This window comes from Colobus angolensis, unplaced genomic scaffold (genome assembly GCF_000951035.1).
Source record: "Colobus angolensis palliatus isolate OR3802 unplaced genomic scaffold, Cang.pa_1.0 Scaffold63, whole genome shotgun sequence".
Taxonomy (NCBI): Eukaryota; Metazoa; Chordata; class Mammalia; order Primates; family Cercopithecidae; genus Colobus; species Colobus angolensis.
Window position 1 is genome coordinate 2,250,278 of NW_012119932.1, and position 23,407 is coordinate 2,273,684.

At 40.5% G+C, this 23,407-nt stretch overlaps 1 protein-coding gene across 5 annotated transcripts in view; it reads right to left on the minus strand.

Moving 5' to 3' along the window:
* Positions 1 to 23,407, minus strand: part of KIAA1217 (KIAA1217 ortholog) — an 865,191-nt gene that overhangs the window by 200,794 nt on the left and 640,990 nt on the right. The window lies entirely within an intron of this gene.

The following is a 23,407-nucleotide window of genomic DNA, read 5'->3' on the forward strand; positions in this document are numbered from 1 at the left end:
TCGGGTAGTCTGAACTGATCATGAGAAGACATCAAAAGCAGGTCATCAACACAAAGGCCTTTCAAAATGCACCCAGGCAAAAGAGGTTATCTATGATATTGTCTCAGAAGTAGAACACAATAAAAATTATCTTAACACACAATCAAAGTCATGCCAAGTAACTTTCCTTTGGATAGTTCACGATCTAAACCAGACTGCCTCCCCTCCTCCTAATTTCGTAAAGGCTACCCCACATCTGCTCCTGGAATTACACGATACACAGAATGTTCTCCTTCAATGTCGATGCTGTAATTGTTTGGGAGCCAGGTCACTGTTTTAAAACCAGGAAGCATCTGCACTGTATAAAAATACAACATTGCTTTCAGCTTCTGAGGCTTCTATGCCTAAAGCCAAAAGGTAATGAGTTCCCTTAAAAATATTTTCTTCTCTTTCTTTAAAAAAATGATTTGGGGGACAGGGGGTAAAACAAAAGCAATTTATACCACCTTAGCTAGGGGTAAAGAGTAATCATGCATCATGCCTGCTTTTAATGGTCTCATTTTCTTTTACCTGTCTTTCCCTCCAGAACCAGGATTCTATTCCTGCCCCAACTCCACCTCCATCCAACGTCATTCCCCAAAAGCCTGCTCTTCAGCTCACTGGGTTAAAGGCATTCTGAGTACACAAGCTTTTCATTACTGCTCAGATTTCTTTTCTGCTGACCATGATTATACATGAACTTGCCAACAATCTCTACTCCAGAGAAATATTCCTTTCTTTTTAAGAAGAAAAATCATATCTGTACTTTATTTCTTCACGAAGCTCCCATAATCTAAAGATGTTCAATGCATCCAGAAAGTGACTCATTTTCCTTAATGGCTTTCGGTTCTTGGCATGTACTTTCTAATGTTTACAATCCCACCAGCACAACAAAGCCTCAGGTTATAAGAGGCTCCATCAAGCTGGCCAGGCAAAAGAAGGTGTTTTGCAAAGGGCACAGCAGTGGAAACAGGCTGCCCTAGATGTACTGTCTGCCAAATCACGTAGCCTGATTGAGGCTCAGTCTTCTTGCCTGTAAAATGGAAAATCCACCCTGTAGCTTATGCAGAGTTGTGGTCAGGAACCACTGAAATAACTTCAGTATCTGTTGCCTAGTTGGTGCCCAACAAATACCTTTGCTTTGCTCATTCTCCAACCTGTATTCAAAAATCTTGCCAGAGGACACACAGATGTTAGGGGATCAAAGCCAGAGGGATTGTTTCTATATTACACATTGGTTCATTCTGGTAGTCCTTGTTTTTTCTTTCAAATGACCCGGTTACATGTTCTTCACAAACAAAATCATAAGTTAACATGCATCCATTAACACTCAGTGTAACTTTCCACAAAAATATGAGATCTCAGATCTCTCTCTCTCTTTTTTCTTTCTTTCTTTTTCTTTTTTTTTTTTTTTTTTTTGAGACAGGGTCTTATTCTGTTGCCCCAGCTGGGGTGCAGTTGGCATGACATGATCATGGCTCATTGTAGCCTTGACCTCCTGGGCTCAAGTGATCCCACTTTAGCCTCCCAACTAGCTGAAATTATAGGCAAATTTTTAAATTTCTCTGTAGAAATATGGGAATCTCACTACGTTGCCCAGGCTAATCTTGAACTCCTGGTCTCAAATGATCTTCCTACTTGGCCTCCCAAAGCTCTGGGATTATAGTCAGGAGCCACTGTGCCCAGCCCCCAGCTGTTTTTGAATGCTTGGACCAACCCTCGGGAATAGTAACTTGCTCAGAACACTATCCACTCTTTGCTGGGGCCCTAAATTTCTCCAAACAAAAATCTGTAATAATTCACCTACTTGGGGGATGGGTGTGAAAATGTCACCTGCTTGTTCTTGGGATCCATTATCTATAAGACTCTATGGAGCATGCAGCGGTGGGCTTGCCTGATATGCATACATTTCTTCTTTTTCCCCAAGATTTTACTAACTTCCCATTTTTAAACAAATTTAAAATCTTCCCTTTATCTTTAGGTAAAGTTTACCAAAATCGCAAAATAATTTGTAGAATTAAATTTAGAATTTTATTTCCTAATGGATTACATACTAGGATTTATTTTTATTTATAATTTATCTGCAATGATATTTTCACCATTTAATGTATAGTTGTAAAATAAGTAGTCTATTATGTGAGTATTAGAATGAACTAACATCTATTTTAGAAGTACACTTACTGGTAATTCTTGTAGGATCAAAATTTTATTTTTATTTCATTTTATTTTACTTTTGTGACAGGATCTCACTCTGTCACCCAGGTTAGAGTACCGTGGTGTGATCTTGGCTCACTGCAACTTCTGCCTCCCAGGTTCAAGTGATTCTCCTGCCTCAGCCTCCCGAGTAACTGGGATTACAGGCATGTGCCACCATACCTGACTAATTTTGTATTTTTAGTAACGGGGTTTCACCAAGTTGGCCAGGCTGGTCTCGAACTCCTGACCTCAAGTAATCCACCCACTTCTGCCTCCCAAAGTGCTGGGATTACAGGCGTGAGTCACTGCCCCTGGCCAGATGAGAATAATTATATCTTAAGTTCATATGGTCAGTAATTACCTTTCACTTATATAGCAACTTTCTTAAGTCAAGGAATGGTATGCAAATTACATGCATATGAATGACATACATTCTATTAATTCACCTTAAAACTCCAAGGATGGTAACCATGTGTGGTGATGGATATATTCATTAATTTGATTGTGGTAACTATTTCACAATATATTTGTATATGAAAATGTCATGTCATACACCTTAAATATATGCAGTTTTTGTCAATTATACTCAATAAGGCTGAGGGGAAAAAGAAACTTTAAAGCATTTCTTCATCATGAAACTGGCATGGAATTTGTTGTATCTTTTAATGTATGTTTGCACTGCTTTTGTGTTTTTAATTAGTACTCCCTCTTTTATCCTAGTATATTTTTTCATTCTCTCTCCCTGAATGCCAACAGAGTAATCCCCAGCTATGAAAACAAAATATTTAAAAAAATAAAAATTGTGATGTAAGCCTTATGGCTTTTTCCATGGGTATAATCCGAACAATTAATCTCCCACTCACCTAGTGCCAAAGGTAGTCAAAGCTGGCACGTAGGCAATATACAAATGACCAAGTTTTTCTTTTTTTCTCTGAGAAACGTGAGTGTGGAGGAAGGAAAGTACCCCAGGACAAGATGATGTAAAAAACATCTCAATGGCTCCCTCCAGTCCCACTTTCCAGACCTCTGAGTGTTTATCCAGTGGAGTATTTGAGACAGTTTGGTGAGAAAGATCACATGCTGCATCCTCCAGAACATAAACCCACACCTCAAGCTTAGAAGCCTGAAAATGACCAGGAAAAACACACTTTTCGTGGTGCTGGGTAGAGGGCTCTCATTTCAAGAAAGCAAACATCCCTCACCAAGTGGTTTGTGACCTTTATCTTTTGGCTTTTTTTCATGACCCCTGCACCTGCCTAAACTTGAAGTGAGGAAGCTATGAGGTATCAAGACTAGTGAGTGATTAATCACTGCCATTTATTTCTCTGTCATTTATTTGGACTACTCTTACATACCTTAACACTCCCTAAGCCAACACTCGGTTACTAACAATAGTAACAATTTAACCATTTATCTTCAGATTCTAAAGCGGCTTTGTTGAGACATCATCAGATGGACAAAAGTCGTGTTTGCATATTATCTTGATTAAAAGTCAACAAAACCTGGCTGGTTGCAGTGGCTCATGCCTGTTGTCTCAGCACTTTGGGAGGCCGAGGTGGGAGGATCACTTGAGGCCAGGAGTTCAAAACCAGCCTAGCCAACATGGCAAAACCCCAACTCCACTAAAATACAAAAATTAGCAAGGTGTGGTGGTGCACACTTGGTGGTCCCAGCTACTTAGGAGGCTGAGGCACAAGAATCACTTGAATGCAGGAGGCGGAGGCTGTAGTGAGCTGAGATCACACTACTGCACTTTAGCGTGGTGACAGAGCAAGACTCTGTCTCAAAAAAAAAAAAAAAAGCCAACAAAACCCAAATGTCCATTGACAAATGAATGAATAAACAAAATGTATAGACATACGATGGAATATTATCATTATTATTATCATTATTATTATTTGAGACAGAGTCTCGCTCTGTCCCCCAGGATGGAGTGCAGTGGTGCAATCTCGGCTCACTACAAGCTCTGCCTCCCAGATTCATGCCATTCTCCTGCCTCAGCCTCCCGAGTAGCTGGGACTGCAGGCGCCTGCCACCATGCCCAGCAAATTTTTTTGTATTTTTTTTTTTTTTAGTAGAGCCGGAGTTGTACCATGTTAGCCAGGATGGTCTCGATCTCCTGACCTGATGATCCATCCGCCTCGGCCTCCCAAAGTGCTGGGATTACAGACGTGAGCCACTGCACCTGGCCAGAATATTATTAAACCTTAAAAAGGAAATTCTGAGACATGCTACCACATACGTGAACCTTGAGGACATTGTGCTAAGTGAAATAAACCAGTCACATAGAAAAATCCAAACACTTTCAGTAGGTTTATGATTTTACCTACATGAGTTGTCTAGAATAGTCAAACTCCCAGAAACAGAAAGTAGAATGATGGTTGCCAGGGGCTGGCAGGATGGCAGGGATGGAGAGCTGCTGTGGAATGGATAGAGTTTCAGTTTTACAAGATGAAAAAGTCTGAAGATTGGTTGCATAACAATGTGAATATACTTAGCACCACGGAACTGTATGCTTTAAAATGGTTAAGATGGTAATTTTACGTTATGCGTATTTTACGACAATTTAAAAAATCGTAAAATTGCTGATAGTCAAATGAATAAAATGAGAGAGGGGGGAAAAAGTCACCCCCCCAAAAAATCACCAACTCCTAGCCTAGGTTTCTCTACAAAGTATCTAAGTATATAAGGAAAGCTCAAATGGCAAATTATTCTTAGCCTCTTATTTGTGTTGCAGAGGCAATTCCTTGATTATATATTTAGTCACAGTTAAGTCTTATCTTAACAACTCTCTCCAAAGGGGACTGGATCTGCACTCAATCAAGTCAGACTGAAGATCTTAGGTTCATTCATTTATTCTAATGGTTTAGTGTTTCCATAATGTTTTGATTCCTTGAGATCTTAAACCACGCTCTTACCTCAAATGTTGGGCTGTGTATGGATACCCTTTGGGTAGGCTCACAGCAGCAGTCTGCAGTTTCTTTCTGTTACCCTTTTTATTTGGAATGACTCCTATGCGTAGATAAATATTGCTGTATTCCTGTGAAGCGGGCAGCTCTGTGCTCCATGCGGAGGGGACTCAAGGCAAGCACTACAGCTGTCCCTAAGTGCCATCTGTCATCATCTGCCGTGGCTTCTACCAGCCCCTTTTTGTGTGTTAGGAGGAAAACGAAGTTCATTTTCAGCGCTAACTGTCGGTGAAGAAATCACTATGCTTCGTGTCTTGAATTAGTTGGATTGAAAAAAGCTTTTTCATATTTGAAGCCAAACAACAGACGATATATCCCTTTTGTCACACACCCATATTGCTTCTGTGACTGGGGTGTGGAACTGACAAGTACCTATGCCTGTTTGTTCAGTTGAACAGAAACAACCAAATTGCCCATTCAGTTGATGATGGATTAGCCACCTGGATGGCTGATACTGGATTCTCTGAGATAGGCTGCAGAGTTGATTCTGAGATAAGAACAGTTCTTAATCGTATCAACTAACTGAATCCACAGTCTGTTTTAACTCAAGATCCAAGACACATTCCTACCATTAAACATATGGAAGACAGATAGAAAGAAATCTCATTTATTTCCTCACCATAATAAATAGGAAGGTCTCTCCCTTGAACGATAACATGTACAAATAAGGAGATTTTTGAGCAGGGGCTATTCCCTGACCATGTTTAAGCACATATCTGTTCAAAATTAAAAGTTCTATTGCTGTTATGAAAAGCTCATCCTCTTTTAGAAAATACCCAATCAGTTCAGGAGGGAAAAAAAATCCTTTACCGTGCACATTATTAACTCATGGAAGGGTTTAGGTTTCCACATTCCCCAATAATAAGGTCAGAACTGACTCTTGGACTCTACCCCAAAACCTCAACTTCCTGCTCTGCAAGAAGATTTACCTCGGAGAAGGAATAGGTCTCAACTGTTACCAAAGCAAAGACGTTTATATGAAATCAGTCAGATCAGGGCAACTCATAACTTTATTTGATGTGCCACATTCTAAAAGACAAAGCACAAGAAATACAAACAGTTTTCTGTCCGATTGTCTACAAATGTGTGTGTGAGTAGGTACAGTAGATTTATTGAATGCTGTCCCAGAAGTGAGATTTCCAGATAAGACATTTAAAAATATCCTTCTAGATGCTGTTTTTAACATTATTTTAAATGTTGTTTACATTCAATCTTCTTAAGCTTATGATAATGGCAAAATTAATTCTTTTTGGATGATACAATGTCATTGTAAACACTAATTCTGGTGTTAACAGAGAAAATGGAAACAAAGAGCCCCCTTCATTAAGCAGTCTCAAAACAGTGAACTGAGCAACCAATTTTGCAAATCTTCCCCCTGCATGGCCCATAACTAAAAATATAGTCACTCAAACATCGTAGAATTGGAGACGGAAAAACAGCTCAATGGAATGAAACACAGAGTTCAGAAACAGACTCAAACACAAGCAGAAATTTGGATCTCACAGAGTGGCATTTCAAATCAACAAGGGAAAAGATTAATTATTCAGTTCATGGTAGTGGTACTGTTGACTAGCCACTTGGAAAAAGAAAGAAAGCTAGATCTCTATCAAACTCCTTGCCTCGAAATTAACTTTAGAAGGATCAAATATTACAACCTAACGATGCTAAACTCTAACAGCACTAGTATAAACACAAACAATGTTTAATGTGTAATATTAGGACAGGGAAGGTCTTTCTAAAAATACAACTCCAAAGGCAGAAATATGAGAGGAAAGATTTCTGAGGCTGATTGCATGAAAATTTTAAATTTCTACGGGAAAAATATATGCAAACTTTAAAAACTGGAGAAATATTTGCATAAAGTGTGAAAGTTAATTCCTTAATTTATGAAGTGATCTTACAAATCAATACCCCCAAAAATCTCATCATCCAATTAAAAATGGGTAAAAAGACAAACTGGAGCTTCGCACAAACACAAAATTGACTAACTAATATAGGAAAATATACTCTAACATCAATGATTATAAAAATATAAATCAAAACAATGAGTTTTTTTTACTCCTTGGGTTAGCAAAACTTGTAAAAACTTAATATACAGGATAGCAGCTATCAACCAGCATTCTTTTTTTTTTTTTTTCTGAGACGGAGTCTCGCTCTGTCACCCAGGCTGGAGTGCAGTGGCACGATCTCAGCTCACTGCAAGCTCTGCCTCCCGGGTTCATGGCATCCTCCTACCTCAGCCTCTCAAGTAGCTGGGACTACAGGCACCCACCACCATGCCTGGCTAATTTTTTGTATTTTCAGTAGAGATGGGGTTTCACCGTGTTAGCCAGGATGGTCTTGATCCCCTGACCTCGTGATCCGCCCGCCTCGGCCTCCCAAAGTGCTGGGATTACAGGCGTGAGCCAAGGTAGAAGCTTTTAACTTTGTGATTGTACGCACAGCTTAACGTATGATTTGAAGATTTTTCCACGTACATATATTACATTTAATGTTAAAATTGTAATGAAAAAAGCAGTCCTGTTTCTGCTGTCAGCTGCCATTTTCTCTGTTGTCAGAGTCTTCTTCTAAATTGGACAAGTATGTGAGGTGGCTCTCTCTGACTTAAAAACTTAGGCTTAAATGACAACGATGTGTTTCTTAATTGTCTTGTTCCCACATCTGAATTTACGTTAGTGGCTGTTGCTCTCTGTGACCATGGGCTTGTGTGTAATTGTACACAGAGCTCCCCAGTTACTAGGATGTGTACAGTGTACTGTGCTTCTAAAACAAGCTCTCTGGCTGCAAAGGCCACAGTGCTATGCCTTCAAGCACAATTTCATGCTAGCAAGGACAGTCTAGTAGACTTCCTTAAATTTTAATTATTTGTCCAAGATCTGTATATCAACTCTCTTTTCAAACATCAACTATTATAAAGGATGATACTTTAGGAACACATGACGATATTCCAAGTCTATGCGGCCTTTTTTTTTTTTTTTTTCAGAGTTCCAGAATTTGGAAGCTGAAAGGAATCTTTGAAACCACTCAGTTCAACTCCTACATTTAAGAGACTGGAACTAATAAGAGTTCAACGGCTTGTCTAAGGCTATCAGTTAGCAATTGGAAAGTCAGTGGGAAATTCTACATCTCTTGAATACCAGTTTTATGTTCTTTGCTCTAAAAGCTATACTGAAGAAATCCAAATTATAACCTCAGTTCATTAAAATAAATATTTAAAGTTTCTTTGGCTATGACACAGAATATAAAAGGAAATACACCTTGTTTTTTTTGTTTGTTTGTTTTTTTTTTTAAAAGGAGTCTCGCTTTCTTGCCCAAGCTGGAGTGCAGTGGTGCAACCTTGGCTCACTGCAAGCTCCGCCTCCCAGGTTCACGCCATTCTCCTGCTTTAGTCTCCCAAGTAGCTGGGACTACAGGTGCCCACCACCACACCCGGCTAATTTTTTGTACTTTTAGTAGAGATGGGGTTTCACTGTGTTAGCCAGGATGGTCTCGATCTCCTGACCTCGTGATCTGCCCGCCTCAGCTTCCCAAAGTGCTGGGATTACAGGTGTGAGCCACCGCACCCAGCAGGAAATACACTTTGTTTCCCTGATTCAACTTCATAAAATTTTCCAAGGAATGTTGGGCTCAGACAGAGGAGATGCTATACTTATCTACAAGTGGAAGTGATGAAATGAACATCAAGTCTCCACTGAAAAGAAAGGCAAAAGGAGAATTCAACTCTAGATAGAGATTAACAAAACATTCAATTTAAATAAAAACAATTTATGAGGTCTTTTTTTTTTAGGACTGGAAGAGAAAGAATCATCTTCCAACTGACCTCCTGATTTCTATCCCAATAAAGGATTTAATCAAGACTTTGCCTATACATAGAAGACATGGAAAATGGAATCCTATTATATACCACTGTGTAATGCCTCTAGAAAGAATGAAAATAAGAAGAGTTCATTTGCAAGCTGGGCACTGAGTCCAACTTCAGCCCGGGGAGAATGTATTTCTTGGTTTTCCTTTTGCACTGTGTTGGTTATTTTGACAGGAGAAGTAAAAGGATAACAAGCAGATCTAATGCATATGGACTTGGCAGCCTACTGAGCACAACACAGTATCTATAGGGAAGGAAAGCAAAGCAATCAGAGAGAAAAAGTTCACATTTCTTAGGATTACATGACAGAGAACTATCTGCACATAACATGTGTCAGACATATTTACAAGCGTGCACGTGCTCACACACATTCAAAGAATATTCCCACCCACTAGAAAGCTGGAGCAAATGCTGAGGCATTTCTGTTCACTTGAAAATAATTTCCAAGTAAACTTTCTGATTCTTCATGAGGCTGACATCTCAGAAGAAAAGATCATTCTATTAAACGTGGGGCAGTCAATTACATAAGGTAGCTGTCTAGATGGTTCTTTTTGTGGCAGTTTAAAGTAGAAGAAAACTCTCAGGAGTAAACTTCACAATGAATTGCTCTGCTTGGGCCAGGGGAGCCTTGTCTGGCTTTAGTCCTGTGATGGATGCTACAGAGGAGGGAGGGAAGAGATGCAGGTGGAGGGAACAGATGCGGGTGGAGGAAACTGTAGGGATATTAACCGGCTAGATTAGTCTGTTTTCACGCTGCTTATAAAGACATACCCAAGACTGGGTAATTTATAAAGAAAAAAAAGGTTTAATGGACTCATAGTTCCACGTGGTTGAGGAGGCCTCACAATCATGGTGGAAGGTGAAAGGCATGTCTTACATGGCGATGGGCAACAGAAAATGAGAGGCAAGTGAAAGGGTTAACCCTTTATCAAACCATTAGAGCTCACGAAACCTATTCACTACCAGGAGAACTGTATGGGAGAAGCTGCCCCCATGATTCAATTATCTCACACCAGGTTCTTCCCACAACACATGAGAATTGTGGGAGCTGCAATTGAAGATGAGATTTGAGTGGGGACACAGCCAAGCCATATCACCAACAGAAGGCAGAAATTGTGACAGCATCAGATTCACACCCCTCCAAAGGAAAAGGGCCCAATCACCGAGCTGTCAGTCCAGCCATTCTCCTACCCAATCCCAAACAGCCAAGAGATGTAGTCCCAGTTCAATGGTTAGACACCCTTTTCCTTCCCCACAGAACCACACAGCCTGCAGCAGGTCTTCTTTCCTGACGTCACAACACTCTAAATCCTTGGAATTCACTGTATTTACTAACCCACTCTCAACAATGAGCCTGTTATTCTGACAAGCAAGGAAGAGTAGGAGAGAAGGCAGAGTCAAAGAAAAGGGGAGAATCTGTTTTGGGAGGCAGACTAACACTGGTTTTGGGGGGATACTAAAATTCTTCATTGTAAAAGATGTCTCGCCATAATCATGGTCCCTAAGTGCAATTAAATGGTGGATAATAATAAAAGTCTCAGAGAGGCCTGGGTGCAATACTGGCCCAGAACTTTCTTAATGTGCTATCCTCATTGAGTTAACCAACCTCAGCAGCCCTTATTTCCTCTCTTGTAAAATAGTGATAATGATACCTAATAGACAGTTGTGAAATTAAGTGTAGAAACATACGTCCAGTACCTGCTCTAGTTCCTGGCTCACAGTGAATATTCGACAAACACCAAAACTCCTGACTATCACCTTACCTTTGAGGTTACCGGCTTCTGAACCTAGTAATTCAATAGGTCCAGGTAATATTCAGGCTGAGCTTTAAACATGTTACTTCGATACTAAGAAAGTAAATCCTTTACAAGAGGTGACATGGGATTTCCTTCCACTCAGAAGTATGATTTTCTTTATATTGAAATTAAGCAATAACTAACGAACTATTAATGAAGATCTATTTCAATGGCCTAAAACTGGGTGACAATGCCCAAAAGGGAAATACATGTATATATTCAATGACTGAATTTTAATGATTACAACCCAGTAGAAACATATTTTCTGTGCTACTAAATAGACATCCAAAAAGGGATAGTTAAAAAAAAAAAAAAAAAGAGGTTAATTAGAGACAAGGAAAATAGTGTGAGAATGGGGGAGATCATTTTTGGGGGAGCTACTATGTATACCAGACACCTAGTAGCAGTTTATTCAATCCACATATTAACACTGAGGAATATATGGAATCTTCAGTTATACAGATCAGGAAACCAAGCTTCAAAAACTTGCTTTAAAAAGCTGGTTCATGCATAAACCAGGATTTCAATGTAAGTCACTCTGACTTGAGATTTTCCTTCTCCATGTAAATGGAATTTATTTCTGAAACGAATTTTAGTTAATATTTTTCTATATATCCTTCTGTAAGATAGTTTCAACATGATTCTGTTAAGATGCAATTATTATTTCTTAAGAGTTACCCATATAAGAATCAATTCTGTCTAGATTTCCTAACCCACACACACACACACAAAAAACAAATAAAGCAAATAATCTTAAAATGCCTCAAATTGACAATATTTGAAAAGGAACACATATTGCTTCTAGAATGAGGAAAAAGCAAATACGTTTACACTATGTGAAAAGAAAACCGATTTCAAACAAGTTTTAGATCTGACACGGAAATTTCTTGAGCATCAAGGTCAAAATTGCAAAATATGCTTAGCTTCTTAAAAAGTTGACAGCTGTCTGTCTTTGAAGGATTAAATTCAGTCCAGCTTGAATGCATGAATAATTTCATGACGTGCTTTCTGACTTGTGCACATGCTATAGGACTTAAAGTACCTGTAAGCCCTTCAGAAGAAAGGAGCAGCCAATGTCATTTGTTTTCAGGCCACTCACATATCAACCTCCTGGACTGGGGGTCTAGGGCTAAGAGGGTTGCTTAAGATTCTGATCCTCAGCTGGACGCGGTGGCTCACGCCTGTAATCCCAGCACTTTGGGAGGCCGAGGTGGGTGGATCACGACGTCAGGAGATCCAGACCATCCTGGCTAACACGGTGAAACCCTGTCTCTACTAAAAATACAAAAAATTAGCCGGGCGTGGTGGCGGGCGTCTGTAGTCCCAGCGGCTCGGGAGGCTGAGACAGGAGAATGGCGTGAACCTGGGAGGTGGAGCTTGCACTGAGCCGAGATCCCGCCACTGCACTCCAGCCTGGGCGAGGATAGAGCGAGACTCAGTTAAAAAAAAAAAAAAAAATTCTGATCCTCCATAATGGGATGTTAAGAAACTGCACTTCAGACACCAGAGAACACACACGCATAGATATATGTATGGGTTCAACCTTAGGACTCAGAAAAGGACAGCTGTCTCAGGTCTCTTTAGAATAACCTGAATAAACTAGAATAAACCTCTGCACTGGCAGAACCTAGAAAATCATCCACACTGGGACATAAACTACTCAGAACTTCTGGTGACAAAAAGATTCAAGGGAAATCGAGTGAGGCTGGTGGGACATTGAGACTCATGCTCCATTGGCCATTTGTTGGTCGCTTTCTAGATTATAGATTCAAGTTAAATTTAGAAAACATTTTGAGAGATTACAGTGTCCCATGTACTGCTGAAACTGGCAAAACGACTAAGAGAAAGGCAAACATAAAAACGTTTAAGGGCCAGGTGCGGTGGCTCACACCTGCAATCCCAGCACTTTGGGAGGCCAAGGTGGGGAGATCACCAGGTCAGGAGTTCAAGACCTGCCTGGCCAACATAGTGAAACCCCATCTCTACTAAAAGTACAAAAAAATTAGCTGGACTTGGTGGCAGGCGCCTGTAATCCCGGCTACTCAGGAGGCTGAGGCAGGAGAATCACTTGAAGCCGGGAGGCGGAGGTTGCAGTGACCGGAGATTGTGCCGCTGCACTCCAGCCTGGGCGACAGTACGAGACTGTCTCAAACAACAACAGCAACAAAACAAAACAAAACAAAGCAAACAAAAAAACATTTAAGTATGCAGATTAAGAAAATGCAATTTGTCATGTTCTCATGAAGGGTGATGTGCATGACCAACTCAATATGATAAGCCATAGTTCACAGAAGACACAATGTGGGCACAGCATCGACTTCCCAGAACCCTTTCAGGGCTACAGTGAGATACTCCTTCATACTCATTAGGATGCGGTGTGATATATATCCAACTGTAGTTTGGATTTGCATTTCCCTAATGGCTAGTGATGTTGACCATCTTTTCATGGGCTTAATGGACATTTGTACATCTTTGGAGAAATGTCTATTCAAGTCCTAGACTTATTTTTAAATTGGGTTTTCAAACCTTGTTATAGTTGAATTAAAGGAGTTTTAAAAATATCTTCTGAATATAAATCCCTTATCAGGTGTATGATTTGCAAATATTTAATCTCACACTGAGAGTCACCTTTTCACACTGTTGATAGTGTCCTTTGATGCATAAAAGTTTTAAATTTTGATGAGGTCCCATTTATCTATTGTTTCTTTTGTCCCCTGTGTTTTGTTGTCATATCTATAAAATCATTGCCAAATTCAATGTCGTGAAACTTTTACCCTGCATTTTCTTCCATGCATTTTATAGTTTTAACTCTTCTATTTAGACATTTGATCTATTTTGAATTAATTTTTGTATATGGCATAGGTAAGCATTCAGATTTATTTTTTTGCATGTGGATATCTGGTTTTCCTAACAGCATTTGTTGAAAAGATTTTCCTTTCCCAATGGAGTGATCTTGGCACTGTTGATGAAAATAATTTGAGTATTAACTTTTTTAAAAACCATATTCTAAGCAGGCAACTCTGTTAAGCTCATAACAGAGTCTGCACTCTTTCTTGAAAGAAAATCTTCCCAGGCCTTTATATCCTTTATATCAAAGTATAGATAGTTCAGCAAATACCAGTGGTCCTCCTACCACAGTTTCTGGGATAATAAACACAGACACAATGCTGAACAGAATGGGATCTTAGTGCTCAGGTTCACACCGTGAAGGGCAAGACACACGCAGACATCCATACTTCAGACCTAACATACTGAGTGCAAGATGAGGAGTTTGCACACATTCTAAGGGAAAACAGCAACACTCTACAGTGCTTGTGTTGTAGAAAAGGTATTTCTCAAGTGTAACTGTTAAGCACACTTAGCAAAAGGCAAAACTAAAACGTAGGAAAAATTTGGAATTTTGTGTTGTCTACCATACATGTTCTTTGTGCTCTTTTTCTTGCTAGAGAAATCTTGATGCCAGGTGCCCCCATAAATGCATTTATTTTTTATTTATCTATTTATTTAATGAGATAGAGTTTTGCTCTTGTCGCCCAGGCTGGAGTGCAATGGCCTGGTCTCGGGTCATGCAACCTCCGCCCCCAGGGTTCAAGAGATTCTCCTGCTTCACCCTCCTGAGTAGGTGGGATGACAGGCACCTGCCACTATGCCCAGCTAATTTTCTGTAGTTTTAGTAGAGATGGGGTTTCACCATGTTGGCCAGGCTGGTCTCAAACTCCTGACCTCAGGTGATTTGCCTGCCTTGGCAAATCCCAAAGTGCTGGGATTGCAGGCGCGAGCCACTGCGCCTGGCCTGAGCCACTGTGCTCAGCCAAATGTACCCATTTAAAGTACACAATTCAACTGAGTGCAGTGGCTCACACCTGTAATCCCAGTACCTTGGAAGGTCCAGGTGGGAGGATTGCTTGAGCCCAGGAGTTTGAGACCAGTCTAGGCAACATTAGGAGACATCTTATGTCTACAAAAAAATTTAAAAAGTAGCTGGGTGTGGTGGCGCATGCCTGTAGTCCTGGCTACTTGTGAGACTGAAGCAGGAGGATTGCTTGAGCCCAGGAGTTAGAGGTTGCAGTGAGCTACGATCTTGCCACTGCACTCCAGTCTGGGTGACAGAGCAAGACTCTATCTCTCAAAAATAAAATAAAGTACACAATCTAGTGGTTTTTAGAATATTCACAGGCTTGTACCATTATGGCAGATCATTTTAGAACAATAAAACCCCATACCCATTAGCCGGGCGTGGTGGCACCTGCCTGTAATCTCAGCTACTAGGAAGGCTAAGGCAGGAGGACTGCTTGAGCCGGAGAGGCAGAGGTTGCAGTGAGCTGAGACTGTGCCACTGCACTCCCAGTCTGGGTGACAGAGTGAGACTCTGTCTCAAAAAAAAAAAAAAACAAAAAAAAACAAAAAAAAACCCTCCATGCCCATTAGCAGTTATTCCCTGTCTCCTCCTAACCTCCCCAGCTCTAGGCAACCACTAGTCTAGTTTCTCTATCTTTATGGGTTTGCCTATTTGGGATATTTCATGTACATGGAATCATGTAACAGGTGGTCCTCAGGCTGGCTTCTTTCCCATAGCGTAATGTTCTCCCATAGCATAACTCCATGTTGTAGCATGTATTAGTATCATTGTTTGGACAGATCACATTGTGTGTATTAGCTCATCAGTTGATGGACATTTGGGTTGTTTCCGCTTTTTGGCAACTATTAATAAGTGATGCTGTAAACATTCATGTGTGAGTTTTTGTGTGGATTCTATTTGCATTTAAAAAGAAGATGCTTACAGAGGAAGTTCTTTGATTCGAATGACACATATTTCCAACAGTGCAACTTTGACAATATGAAAAAGATTAGGAAATACATCTTAGTGATATTCTAGCCTCCACAAATCATTGTATACACGATAGTCTTCTAGGCCTGCAACCTTCTGTGCTGTACTTCTTCCAACATCCATCATTCATTTTACAGATATTATGACTATGTGCCAAACACTGTTGGAAGTAGAGTTACCATGGTGAGTGAACAGGGTAGACATGGTCCATTCACAGAGCTGAGAGGCACCAAGAAGACTGTTAGCTGAGCAAATGCAGTAAGAATTTATAAACATTACTGTAATGGACTTAGATGTAAGGATCTGTAAGTCCTTATTATAAGGACTTAGATGGAAATTAGAAAAGAGCTGAAGGCATAGTTGTGATAGGAAAAGGAAAATGCCAATTAAAGTTCGTTCGTTCCTTCCTTCCTTCCTTCCTTCCTTCCTTCCTCCCTTCCTTCCATCCTTCCATCCTTCCCTCCCTCCATCCCTCCATCTTTCCTTTCTTCATCTTTTTTTTTTATTTTTTAAGACACAGGGTCTCACTGTGTTGCCCAGGTTAGATCGGAACTCCTGGGCTTCAGAGATCCTCCTGCCTTGGCCTCCCAAGTAGCTGGGACTATAGGAATGTTCCACTATGCCCAACTCCCAGTAAAAACTTTCTTGCAATAGACTAAGTTGTCCAAAACAAATACAAATCTTGATGCATAGTTGAAAGAGACAAAAGGGCTCATCTTCATATTCTACTTTGAGTCCAAACTCAAATATTTTATACATGTATAACATGTATTTATCCTCCAGCCACGATTGCTCATAATTTTAAAGATCTCTTAGAAGGAGACACACACCCTCCCTAACTTATCTCCATGTTTAGTCATAGTCACACTATCTTCTTTTAAATCTATTCCAAATTGATGTAGGGCAAATCCTTCATTCAGTTAAGACTTTGCCCTCTTAGTTTGTTAGCAAAAGAAGTACAGAACAGCTGACATCCATGTGCTTTTAGGAGTTCTTTGCATACTTAACATGAATAACTTATCTCTCAACATTTTTCCACACTGAATTCAAGTTTTGTTTGGCCTGGAAGCCTTATTTTCCCCAACCTTTTAACTGTCTTTATGGCTTTTTCAATGTCTCTAATCATTCTTTTACTTGTAGGGCTCAGACCAGATCCCTGCTCCACTAAGCCTAAGACCCTAAGCTTAAAACAACATGCTTTGTTACTTGACCTTGTAGGCCCACCTATTGATTTTTAGCTTTATACCTACAAGATCTTCTCTGAACTCTCCTTAGAGGGTACTTGGTCAAGAAAGAACCACTTACAGGGCTCAGAAAGAAACCCATTTGATACTACTTTTAGCTCACTACCTGAGTGATGGGATCTCATATCCAAACCTTGGCATCATACAATATACCCAGGTAACAAACCTGCACATGTACCCCCTGAATCCCAAATAAAAATTGAAATTATGAAAAAGATAAGCTTTGGGGAATAAATGCCACTCCCAGATAAACTCAGCATGTAGGCCTTCTAGGCATTTGTTCATTATCATAATCCTTACCCATAAAACAGTAAGTACCCTGTGGTGGCTCACGCCTGTAATCCCAGCACTTTGGGAGGCTGAGGTGGGCAGATCACTTGAGGTCAGGAGTTCAAGACCAGCCTGTCCAATATGGTGAGACCCCGTCTTTACTAAAAATACAAAAATTAGCCAGGTGTGGTGGTGGGTGCTTGAAATCCCAGCTACTAGGGAGGAGGCTGAGGCAGGAGAATTGCTCGAACTCGGGAGGCAGAGGTTGCAGGGAGCCGAGATCACACCACCGCACTCCAGCCTGGGCGACAGAGTAAGACTTAGTCTCAAAAAAAACCACACACACAAAAGACAGTACACACTCTCTGCCCTGCCCTTCTGCTTCTCACGTGACCTTCTACGACATTATTTCTGACTGTGCCTCTAGATAATCATGATCATTTTGACCTCGGATCCTAAATTCCTCCTTCCCGCCTACCCCTGCCACGAACCTGGCCATTTTCTATGTTTCCTGCCATCTTGCAGGTTATGGAACATTTTGAATGAGCACTGGATCTATTACAGAGCACTTTAGAACATTTCTTAATATGACCCTCTTTACCCAGTCCACTGTGACCATTTAATTCCTAATTAAACACACTTTACATGTGCTTCAATGAGGTAGCCCCTCCAAGAGCTGTATAGCAAAAAGTAATCATTTCTTTCTGGTCCCACAGGTGTGATTTATGGATACACATTAGCAACTCTCCTAAAATCAATCTAGGTTACATCTTTCACGTTTCCTGCATCTACTCTGTCATCAAGAGGGGATGCATTAGACTGACAGGAGCTGCTCTTTTTAAAGCCACATTGCTAATACCTGCTACCTTCGAGCTTGCAAGCCATTTCCAAATTGATGTTGTCATGGCACCCGCTACCCCAACCCATCCCAAATTTTCTTCCAGGTCATAAAAGCTTTCAGATTTGTCATTTCAAGGCCATTCTTCACCCCCCGTTACATACAAATGACATCCTGCTCCTTTTCTAGTTCTATATTCTCTCTACGCTGGATGTTCCACGAGGCGATCATTCTAAAGAAATATTTCAGTATCCCTGATAGACAGGACATGGGTGTCTACAGATTTTAATATAAAGTCTGCTATAATGACTTTTGTCAGCTGTTCTCATCCTTTTTCTTACTCTCCCAACTTCCAGTGAATACTACCAGAGTCTTGAAAGAAGTTCTGCTTTGCACAGAAAAGAAAACAGACAACTTGACCTACTGATATCGTGCGCAGTGGCTCACACCTGTAATCCCAGCACTTTGGGAGGCCAAGGCAGATGGATCACCTGAGGTTAGGAGTGCAAGACCAGCCTGGCCAACATTGTGAAACCCCATCTCCACTAAAAATACAAAACATCAGCTGGGCATGGTGGCACGCGCCTGTAATCCCAGCTACTCAGGAGGCTGAGGCAGGAGAATTACTTGAATCCAGGAGGCAGAGGCTGCAGTGAGCTGAGATTGCACTACTGCACTCCGGCCTGGGCAACAAGAGCAAAACTCTCTCTCCAAACAAATAAATAAAACCAACTCCCTCCTCTACCTAACAGAAAGGACATTTCCCTGTCCTGTTCTTTCAGATGTATTTAAAGAATGTTTCCCTTGATATGTTTTGAAAGTTGCTTCTCATTTCCTGCCTGAGCTTTCCTGGCTTGAAGCTGCTGCTTGTCCTTTCTCCTCCTCCTTGGCCCTCTGCCACGCTCTTCGCTTCACTGCAGCATCCTTATTGGCCACCCAGCTATTCAAGCCACTCTTTGTTCATCCTGATGGGGTTTCTCCTACCTTCCCTATCTCATTGTTTTGTTAACTGGAATTTCATTAAGGCGTAATTATTACTGCTAGATTCTTGTGACTTCATCTATTTAATCTCTGCATTGATAACTGCTTCCTCTTCAACACCTAAAATCTGCTTTCATACGTTCAACTTCATTAATGCTGCTGCTTTTTAGCCTTCAAAGATTCTATGTCATCCTAACATCTTTCATGACCAAACGCTTATCCAACTCCTGCGTCTGCAATATTTAATTTTGGAGAGGGCAGCCAGCCTAGTTGATTCTTCTGCTTCCTTCTTTAAAATGTCCCCACTGGTCGGGCATGGTGGCTCATGCCTGCAATCTTAGTACTTAGGGAGGCTGAGGTGGGAGCACTGCTGGAGGCCAGGAGTTCAAGACCAGCCTAGGCAACACAGGGAGACCTTGTCTCTACAAAAAAATAAAAAATTAGCCAGGAGTGATGGCGCTTGCCTGTGGTCCTAGCTACCTGGGAGGCCGAGGTGGGAGGATTACTTGAGTCCAGGAGTTCAAGACGGCAGTGAGCTGTGATCATGCCAATGCACTCCAGCCTGGGCAACAGAGTGAGGCCCTGTCTCAAAAAATAAAAATAAAAAATATATATAAAATAAAAATTAAATGTCCTGGCTGGACATGGTGGCTCACACATATAATCCCAGCACTTCAGGAGGCCAAACGGGCAGATTGCTTGAGCCCAAGAGTTCAAGAACAGCCTGAGCAACATGGAAAAACCCAACTCTACAAAAAAATTTAAAGATGGCCAGGTATGGTGGCGTGCAACTGTAGTCCCAGCTACTCAGGGGGCTGAGGTGGGAGAATTGCTTGAGCTTGGTAAGAGAAGGTTACAGTCAGCCATGATCACACCACTGTGCTGTAGCCTGGGTGACAGAGCCAGACCCTGTCTCAAAAATAAAAAATGTCCCTATTGCTTCTCTATGAATTTATTTGATTGTATAAGGCAGAAGAGGGCAACAAGAACCCTGATACATCCAAGGTCTATGGCTTAGTTAGATGTTGTGGAAGCCTATGTATGGATTCTCTGGAATGACAGATCTATATCAAAAGTCCTTGCAAAGGTTCCTTTTGCTCTAAAATTTTACTTCCAAAACTTAACAAACTTTCTGCCTGACGATCTCCTTTTAGGTCCTTTTTTTTGCTTTGTGTTTTTGAGATGGAGTTTCACTCTAGTCACCTAGGCTGGAGTGCAGTGGTGCGATCTCGGCTCACTGCAACCTCTGCCTCCTGGGTTCAAGTGATTCTCCTGCCTCAACCTCCCGAATAGCTGGGATTACAGGTGCACGCCACCACGCCCGGCTAATTTTTGTATTTTTAGTAGAGACAGGATTTCACCATGTTGGCCAGGCTGGTCTCAAACTCCTGACCTCAGGTGATCAACTCACCTTGGCCTCCCCAAAGTGCTGGGATTACAGGTGTGAACCACCACAGCCAGCCATTTCTGCTTATTCTTAAGCAGTCTACACTTTTGAATCCTTAGGTAAATTATGCATTAGACAAGTTAAACAAGTTCTAAGTCAAGAATAGAAATTTTCTTGCCTCCATTTTCCCTTATTTCCTTTATTTTAGGCAACCCCATAAGACAGTGCTGGCTTTGTGTATATTCCTAGCCTCTTTCCATTAGGATTTCTTTGCTAATGGCCACTTCTCCAAACCTGCCCAAGTTCCCAGTGGCAGTCTACTAAAAACCAATGATAACTACTCCTTATTGAGTGCCAACATTAGGAGGCAGGCAGGCACAGTGCTAAGTACATTACACGATCATATTTAAATGTGAGTAAACCTGGTAAGATGGATATTTTTATTCCTATCTAACACATAGGAACATCTAGGTTCAGAGTAGTTAAATAACTTTTGATTTACTAAATGCAGGGCTATTCACACTCTACTTCCCATTGACTACTCCATCAGAGGGTACACCGCCCAGTTAGGTCTGTAAAGGGTGGATCATGCAATGAGTGGGGCACTTATATTTGAAGACAATTTATTTTTCTCCTTTGGCTCTGAAGAAAGGGGAATTTATAATGGTTTTACCCTAGAAAAGACTTTGTATTACTTAAGTGTAAGCAAATAATTCTTATTTTCCACAGAGCAGCAAGTATACTGTATATATTTACACTATGTACAATATAGTATACATATTTATACTTCTGTTTAAAAATATAAACATTTATATTTGTACTATTTATATACTATGTATATAAACAGCATATATTTATACTATTTATATACTAGGTACACTATTTATATACTATGTATATATACCATTTATATACTATGTATAAATATAAACTATGTATATATTTATAGTATATATACCCTAGTATAATTATATATTAATTACATAGTATGATTATATACTAATTATATAGTATATATTTATACTATTTATAGATTATGTATTTATACTATTTATATACTATGTACTACTTATATACTATGTATATAAACAGTATATGTTTATACTATGCAAAAAATGTAAACTGGTATAAATCATAACAATGCTACTAGTGAACCCTATAAAGTTATGTCATTAGTTATGAAAACTGGGAAGACACATGCTGAAGGACAGTGATTCCATATCGTGTGTTGCAAATTCACTTAACAAAAGTGGGATTCCAGCATAATGGTAGTATGTATGGTGCTCAGCTCAGTGCATGGAATCAAGCTAAGACAAGCTACAAACAGAAAACCAAATGTATCTCAAAAAGTATAAGATAAAATTTGTATTAATTATGTTGTTTGTGAGGATATGTTGTGGTTATAAAAAGGAGAGGAGGAAAGAACCCAGTCCTGAAAATTTGAAAACAATATATCAATTAGTCATTTCTTCTTAGTAAATAAAAAATATTTATACATCATAATCTCTGTTAATAAAGTTGTTTTTAAACTGACTCACTTGTCCCATAGAGCTGATGTTTATGGTTTCTTTTGGAAAAAACATAAAAACTGATCTTCCCAGTCTTAAAACTTGAGATGGTTACATTTGTCTTATCTGAGTTTTTTTCCCAGGAAACCATCAGGCCTCCAGGATAGCATCAAGAAGCTGAAACTCACCAGATCACTGCGCCTAAACAATGAGATGTCAGATCCCTCACCCATGATGATGCCTCATTGACCCCCTGCTTCCTGTTGACCAATCCCCCTCCCTTACCTCTCCCTAATTCCTATTTTCTCACACATAGTTACATTTCTTCCCTGCTACATAACCCCCTAATTTTAGTCAGACAGGGAGATGGATTTGAGATTAATCTCCCATTTCCTTGGCTGCAGCACCTGAACACAGCCTTCTTCCCAGGCAATACTTGTTGTCTGGGTGATCGGCTGTTAGGTGAGCAGCAGGACCTAGAGCAAACCCCTGGTGTTTCATAAGTTTCACTGCTGAGTAAGTAGTTCAGTCTGGGACCCAATCAGAGAGTTACAAGGTCAGACATAAAGATGACATGAACATTTAGCCTCTGGGATAGGGTGCCACATGACTGCATGTAGGAGGTGAAGAACATCAGACCCAGAATCCTGGGCCTGGAGAAAATGGGTTAATGATAATGCTCTCTAGAACTAGAGTTTGAATCTTGGCTCTGCCCTTTGTTAGCTGTGCAATGAGTGCACGTAAGTAGCAAGTAAGCAGGCTACTTAAATCTTCTGTGCCTCCATTTTCTTGTCAGTAAAATGGAAATAAAAATAAAACTAGTGGCTCACACCTCTAATCCCAGCACTTTTGGAGGCCAAGGTGAGAGGATCCCTCGAGTCCAGAAGTTTGAGACCAGCCGGGGCAATATAGGGAGACTCCATCTATACAAAAATACAAACATTAGCCAGGCATGGTGGTTTGCACCTGTAGTCTCACCTACTTGGGAGGCTGAGGTGGGAGGATCGCTTCAACCCAGGAGTCTGAGGCTATAGTGAGCTATGATTGTTCCACTGCACTCTAGCCTGGGCAACAGAACAAGATCTGTCTCAAAAAGAAAAAAAATAAACTATATATCTCAAAAGGTATTGAAGAGACATTAATACAAAGTCAGGCACACAGGACTCAGTGAGAAATTCCCTTAAACTTACACTTATAGGAGACTTTACATCAACTAATAAAACAGCAAAAACACATTAAAGTGGAATAGGTAGCCATGTTTTAGGAGATATTCTTAAACATTTCACTTAGATAGCATAGTTGGTCTGGGTATCACAGTGATGGTAGCCCACTGAACTTGTGTTTCTGAAACATCTGTATTTGGCATCTTTTTTTTTTTTTTGAGACAGAGTCTCGCTCTGTCGCCCAGGCTGGAGTGCAGTGACGCGATCTCGGCTCACTGCAAGCTCCGCCTCCTGGGTTCACACCATTCTCCTGCCTCAGCCTCCCCAGCAGCTGGGACTATAGGCGC